Below are 8,276 nucleotides of genomic sequence, written 5' to 3'. Positions count from 1 at the left end.
TCATCACACTGGCCCTGCTATACTGGCTACCAGCCCACACTCTCTCTGGCACATTAGCTACTCTGAGGCCCATTCTACAAAGGACTCCTGAATCACTAGTTCTCAGTCCTTCAAGATAAAAAAAGACAAAAAGAAAGAAAGAAAAATAGCAGATGTACAAGCTAGCAGTGTGCACAAAGTGACATGCTGTGAGGTTGTATATCTGCTATTTTTGTATAGCCAACGCTAAAATGTTAATTTGAATTAAAAGTATAGAGGTCTTGTAATCCGAAGGTTCCCGGTTTCAAGTGTCATGGAGGAAGACTCTTAAATACTGCTCCCGATGAGCAGGTTGCATGGTGTCCTCCACCATTGGTGTGTAAATGTGGATGAATGTGAAATACTTGATACTCTAGGTGTACAGACAGTGGACACCCTGCTTTTCCCTTCAGATGGAGCCAGCTATTTCAGAGATGACCATCATTTTTTAAGCTCAAATAGGATTCTTTGGCCCCTACAGGAAGAGGACTATGCTCTACACTGGTCGCTCCTAGGGATGGAATTGAAAACCATATCACACCTCGGATACACAATAAACATCAAACCGGTTAATCGGCTGCCTGCCAGTGGGTAGCTTCGGCAGGAGGATGTAGCGTGTGGACAGGAACACCGTATTCCTCACAGTTCAACTCCCCTGCTGACCTTGACCAACCTGTGAACGCTGTGAAGATCACCCCCCTCTCCAGCCAGCCTCCCTCCATTAAACGGGTTTACTTTGTTGTAACGCTTGGCCAAGCCAGACGCACCACAGGGGATTCAAGCCCCGGCCTAGTCTCCGTGGCGGTGATGGTGGGCAGGAATGGTACCTCCGTGCAAGCTCAGTGAGCACCCCTACAATGGAACCTTGATTGGTTGAGATGGACGGGGCAGCGAGCAACTATCCATTCATTTCTTAGCGATTATTCTATCGATAACATTTTTTATTCATAATGATCGAGAATCTACAAAGAGAATCTACAAACTCAGTGAACACTTATGGGGTATTTTATACTTCATTGCACAATTATTTGCATAGTGCATTTTTGTTATATTTCACCTATAATGACATGCACCAAAAAAATTATAAATTATGAATGAAATTAGTAAATTAATGTTTTATTTTTTAAATAATCAATTAAATGGATTAGTTCAGAGTGGCATTGGTGAGGACAAAGCCAGGACAGTGTTCTGTGGATGGACTACAGCACAGTAAATGGATGTCTGTAATAGTGGGAGAAGCCCATTTTGGAATAATGTCAATGCGAGTAACAGCTTGTGTTTCTTCTTGCCATTAAGCAGATTACTTTATTTGTAGATTTTGTACCCTCAGAAATGTGGCTTAAGGGAGCGCTTCATAGTCTAAATTGGAGCATAAAACCACACGTCTATGCCCTTTCCTGCAATGGGTAAGCACACACTAAAACATATTACTCTGAAAGGCACCAGAACATAATGCTACTGCATATTACAGTGTTTTTTCCTCATCCCTGTGACAATCACAAAGTTTCCAAACATACTCGGATCAAAACCCCAACCTGAACATTATTTAGATTTGTATTAAATATTAGAAATACACACTAGAATGGGTACTTGCCACCTCTCATAATACTTCATAATAATACAGCTAATAATAACTAGCCAGCGTTATGGCTATATTCCCTTGGCATGGAAAAGTTTGGGAACCACAAAGTATTTTATTCATGTTAATATATAGCTCTTATCTTCTCATTGCTTCTGCGCAGTAAATCACTGTGAGAATGGGTAATATTAATAATATATATATATACATATTAAATATATATATTATTATATTAGTCAGCGGGGCAAAACTATTTCAACATATTCCAGTTATGACTTGACTGAAGAAAGGGTTGAGGCTTGTAGCAGCTCTGAAATGTTTTCCATCTTATCCAATCCAATATAATATCAGCATTGATATGCTGTCCTCAAAGATGGATTTTTACCTTCATTGTGTGAATCTTCTCCTGGATTACAGCGCCCTGCCCTCGAAGAGAAGAAAGGTCTCGAATGGTCTACCACTGCTCCTTCCACTCAGCTAAAGCCTTCAGACAAAGAAACATTAAAGCCTTAAATTAGAATCCAAGTACCGGTAGTCTTTTCTTTTAATAGCCTAAAATTGCATGGTCAATCCAGTTAACCATTTAACTCCTATATTATTCGATAACTTGAGTCTCCCAGGAGTGACTCTGCACTTGTCGTGGTCCGCTCCTTTTTCCCGTCTACAGCAAATCTCTTTGCCGATCTACAAGCTCACAACATTGTGAGCTTATAGATCAGCTATTTCCGTCTAATGTTCGACCCCCAGAATAGCGACGCTGGGGTTCATGTTGTTACAATGTAAATGTTATGCAATGTATCACTGCACAGAAAGCCTACGGATACCGTCTTTAAACAGGGATGCTTACAGTCTGTAGATAGACCGTTATAATGAGATTGGACACAGTAAATTCTGAGAACTGAGACTGTCAGTCTTCCACGGTTCTTCAACAGAAGCGTGCTATTTTAATGAGCCATACCAGGACGCCATCAAACCAAGGAGACATATTCAACAACGTTTTCCAATATTAATCCGCCACGGATAACTGAAACAGCAGCAAGCTTGTTTTTTGGGGGGCTCAATTGAATTCGAGGGCATCTCTTTGATGTGGCCGAGGGGTCCAACATCTTCAAATAAACCCTACTAAAGAATGAAGCCATAATTCAGCTCGGCATCACTTCATGGAGCCTCTGCACTGAGCTACACAAAGGCCTTGTGCAGCGAGTGGCTGTACAAAGGTTTTTCTCTCTCCCTGAAAGCTCTCATTTCAAAGCTCACCCACGCTATTATATCCTTTACAGACACCCCCTCAAACTATACTTCCGATATGATTTTTGTTTTACATTGTTGTATTTCAAAACTAGTACATATTATTAGTAATAATAGTATTAGTAATATAGTACAAATCGCAGCCGGGGTCCAATTTCAGACATAACCATGTCAGACAGAGGGTACTATACTATAATGTCTTTGGCTCAGATGTATTTTCCATTCATCACATTCTGAATAAATATTGACTGGAGTTTCCTACATCAAAAAGAATCCGAGCATTTATAGGCTACGGACACGTTCATTTTTCACACCAGGCATTTCTCGTATTTCGTTCTATCACATTTCTTCCGAGGTGCTTTGAAAACCACAGCGTGGCTTGGCTACTGCAGTAAGACACTGGTACTATTAGTGTCCTCCTCGAGTGTCTCATCTGAGAGGATCAAATGATCTGCTAGTGATACCAGTCCTCATCATGAGTGTAATGTTACAGGTAGCATAACCCTTCAAGACCTGAGGACGATTCTACAAATGCCTTCTGAATCGGTAGTTAAAATAGCAATGTCAGGGGTTGATACCAAGGTACAGGTCGTGTTCTACTTGAAGAAAACTAAACCGTGATAGGAAATATTTGAATTTCATGTATTGCTTTTACTTTACTGGCTGTGAGGTATGGGCATACCTCCATATTTATGCCAAATATCTCAATAGCTATACAATATGACTTATTTTAAATTCCACAGACGTCTTGGGTTGTGTTTATAGCAAACTAAACCCGTTGGGTAACCTGAAAGCAAACACGACTTTCCTGGATGGGTCAGGCAACTGTTCGGGCAACGCCTGATTTGTACAGTACAAAGATGCACAAAGTGGCACGCTGTGAGCTTGTACATCTGCTATTTTTGAATAGCCGACACAAAAATCTAAAATAACAGATGCTTTCCCGGTTTGAATGGTATAAGCAGAGCCACAGAATCAGACGGCCGGTGAGAGATCATCATGATGACAACTTGACAAGTAGGAAGATAATCTTGCAAGTCGTCACTGTCGGGTGGAAACCCGACAGTGTCCATTAAAACGGTTACTTTTCATAATATTTATTTATTTATAGTTACTTAGCCAAATCTTTTGTTAATACTTATGATTTCGAAAACACAGGACATGATGTTAAGTCCAAAGTGCCTAGGGACTCTGCAAGGCAGGGGCGTCCTACTCCCTGAGCCAGGCTTGCACTTGATCGCATACCTATTACCTAAATAACCTATAAAACCTGCAGACATAATTTACCGCTTTCACTTTCGAACCTGATCAGAACTAGCGAAAATAGCTGATCTAACAGTAGCCTACAAGACTTTTGCTCATTTTGTGGTACACTACACTATTGTATGATGCATCCATTACATGGAAATACAAGGCAGCAACAAAGGACTGCACCATGTGGGATGCTGGTTGCTTCAATTACAGTGGGACCAGTCAGGCACCCTCTAAATGCCCTCTAAAAGACATGGAACATATTCACCTCCATTTGTTTTAACAGCAAAATAGTAGTAAGAAACTATATGACACTAATATGATGCCACAGAAAAACATAATAGAGCATGCACATCCACTAACTAAACGCCAGGTGCCGGGCTGAGGTAAACAATAGAAAATAAATTAAGGTCCCACACTGGAATAAGCTCCAAAGCTTAAAATGTATTTAAGTTCCTTACACCATAGTGGACAACTATGTGTCGATTATGGTGTAAGGAACCTCAATACCAGTGTGGGACCTTAATTTATTTTCTTTACTATAATATGATGCCACCCGTTTCCCGGCGGAGAGGAATTCATACGTGAGCCTGAAAAGTTCTTCATGGAGGAGTCCATTTCGCTTCACCTTGACCTGTCTCCGAGGACAAAGTGATGATAGTATGTCATAGAATGAACAAGGGCCCGGTCCGCTTGGTGGCTTGAGTGTGAAACACGAGCCGCCCAGCTGCTGATAAAACCCTATATTGTAACATGACTTCAGTCCCAATAACATCAGTGGGAAGCAACTAGTAAACTCCTCTGAATATTGTGTGCCCATTGTGCTGCACCCTAGCACCCTGAGCCGCCAATAACTGTGGGGGAACGATATTTCATATTCTTTTGTATGTAAGTACATAGGAAAATGACAAATAAAAATGATTCTGATTCTGATTCTGATTCTGAGAAATAGGGCAATCGTCCATGGCCAACTGCTGCTGCTTAATCAACTGTATTAATCATGAAAACAGTATTATTCTACCTGGATTTGCATCAATCAGATTATCATGCAGTAGAAGCATCTTCCCCACACAACATAAATGTGCCAATCATTTCCACAAAGTCTTGCGTCGCATCACCTGGCCATTACTTTGGATCACTGCACTCAGTTCACTGGTTGTGTACAGTGGTGTACTGTGCGTAGTGCGTACATAATCAGATGCAAAACCATTATTTAGAATAGCAATGTCGGGCAGCGGATGACGGCACTGCAAGAGTAATGAGATGAGCAGTATACTCTCCAGCCAAAACCTGATTTCCTATCCAGATTAAAGTCAGGTTTTATACAGTCTGAAAGGAATTTGAAACAGGCCTAAAGTTTGTTACTTACTGGGTTTCATTCCTGCAGGAGCTGCCTGTGTGTCAGCCAGGCTGTGCTTGAAGGTGTGGAGCTGCAGGGTGTGTGGGCGTCCAGGGCTTTCTTCTTGTTGGCCGCTTGGCCTACACCGCTTCGTCTGCTTCTCATCCAGGTGGAGCTGCTTCAGGGGGTCCAGATCCACACAGAGATGCTGCTTTGATCTCCGTGTTCTTGTTTTGGACCGTCTGCCTCATTAGACCCGTTTTGGCCTCCCGGTGTTCATTTTGGTGTAAAGTTTGTTTTGGCACAAACAAGTCTTTGACGATGCCAAACCAACCGGATCTAGGGCCAGCTGCCTTGCAAACTCATAAAATATGTAAACGATCACTCATTAATAGTCATTATGCCAGTTATGGAGGAAAACATAATACTGTTTAACAGCCAGCCTTGAGGCTAAAATAGGGGTTTTAAGTATTTTTTTTTAATTGATTTCACCAATCAGGTCAATATAACTGACATTATGGAAATTGGGTCCAATTGGAAAATAACAATACCCTTTAAGGATGGGATAGAAAAGTCAATGGACAAATAAATGGTCAATTCCAAGATTGTACTTGCAAGAACAAATTAATTGAATTAGCATAATTCAAATATAGCTGCGCTCGTCAGCTTAACGAATACAGAAGTATCCCGAGACGTTCCAAGGCCAGTGAGTCGATGTAATCCCTCCATCTGCGCCTTGGTCTGCCCCGGGGTCTCCTCCCAGTGGGACGTGCATCGAGGACCTCCCTAGGGAGAAGCTTGAGTGGCATCCTAACCAGAATGTAAATAAAAGAGAGATAACAGGCAAACGATCAAAATAACAATTATTTTACATTCTCTAATTGTATACACTTCTTGTTGCGAACGCAGTGAGCACTTACTATGAGACCTAGCAGATCATGTCTGTCTGTCTGTCTGTCTGTCTGTGTGTCCCACCTTTGTGCCCATATATGGAGCTGAGTGATTTGTTTGTGATTGATGCAACACACTCCATATTTGGACGTATAGCTGCTTTGGGGACTCCTTATATGGTTATGGCTAAGTTAAAAACTTAACTTAAAAATAACTTAACTTAAATATGTACGAGCTGCGTTCGCTTCACGCATTTGCGTGTCTTACTGGTATATTAAGTAATAAAGACTTTTAACAATAATGTAACTCTTGAGAGCGTAGAATGAAACCAAATGTACCCGGACCACTGGTATAGAGGGGAAGAAATGTAGGGGGCCACGTTTAGGGTCCACTGGTATAGAGGGGAAGAAATGTAGGGGGCCACGTTTAGGGTCCACTGGTATAGAGGGGAAGAAATGTAGGGGGCCACGTTTAGGGTCCACTGGTATAGAGGGGAAGAAATGTAGGAGGCCACGTTTAGGGTCCACTGGCCAACAAAGTCTGTTATGCAGTAGGCCTATTCAAAGTGTCAAACCTTTGTGTGACGCTGTAGTATGATCAAGTAGACTCTACTTTTCTGTTTTTTCGTAAATGTATGCTCTACATTTACGAAAAAACAAAAAAGTTAGAATATGGAGACAGTGAGAAATGATAGGCCTATATGTTTATGATTTACATAAATGACGCGACAGATTCAGACGTTCTCCTGCATGACCTTGTCATTAATAAGACACCTGTCCTTTTCTCAGATTCTCTGTTGAAAAGAGTCTGTTCCATTAGCACCTCATTGTGCACACATCAATACGTGCCACACATTCACAGTCACATCTCATTACATTCGCAGACAACGAAGGAAGAAACGAATGACTACCGTCTAGCATTTTTGAGGGGCGCTAGCCCCTCCTATACCCAGCATTGTGTCTGTGTGTACCCCATAGCAATGATTTGATTGGCTGAGGGCTTAAAAAGTGAGGATCCATAAGTGATTGGCCGGAATGTGATGATGTATGATGATAAGAGCGCCCCTTGTATGATGATAAGAGCGCCCCTTTATCCCTTACACTGTAAGGGATAAAAATCATGTGGCATACTGTAAGGCTTACAGTATGCCACATTTCCAAGAAAAAGCAAGGCTTAAAGTTTACACTAACAATTTGCTTCAAACAAAAAGGCTAAAACAACTTTGTCTTTCTTTTTTTGTCAATTGTTTATGTAAATTCAGTTTTGATAACTACTTCAGCAGAAATTACCATCCTGCACTGAAACCAAAGCTACTTAAACCCTCCACAATCCACAGTCTGTGTGTAACAGATTTCAGTATTCATTATTTCAGTTTGCACGCAGCATAATCTTGAGCTGGGCGGATATTCAGGGACAAATCTCAGTTGGCACTGGCAGTTTCACATTCTACGCTGATGAAGATACATTTATGTTCACGGGGGAATTGAGGGAATTGCAGGAGGAAACGTAGAACATTATCCAGGCTGAGACATCTAATGATGTCACATGAACCACACCACGCTATTCTGGGCAGTGGGCAGGTCAAAATAGGTGAATCAGTGAAAATAGCCGACCCACAAGCTCACAATGTGTCACACTGCATTTGTGAGCATGTCGATCTGACATCTGAGAAATCAATAATAGAATAATTTGTGAGCATGTCGATCGGATAAATCAATAATAGAATCATGTGGATCTCAGGATCCACATGGGAACAGCGTGGCTCCAATGTGCATGTCAGACATCATGTGATCAGCATGTGACATGACATCAGTCATCTATGATAGATGATGATCTTCTATGATGTCAGTTGTACGACATGTCTATGCTGTATGACTCAAAGTGTGGTTACAGTGTGGTCACATGCAGCCCCGTTGACATAAAATGTAAGCCAAATATATTTAAAAAGTA

Source organism: Protomyctophum bolini (genome assembly GCF_963924005.1).
Source record: "Protomyctophum bolini genome assembly, chromosome: 19".
Classification (NCBI taxonomy): domain Eukaryota; kingdom Metazoa; phylum Chordata; class Actinopteri; order Myctophiformes; family Myctophidae; genus Protomyctophum; species Protomyctophum bolini.
Note: the sequence above shows the minus strand (reverse complement) of the source record.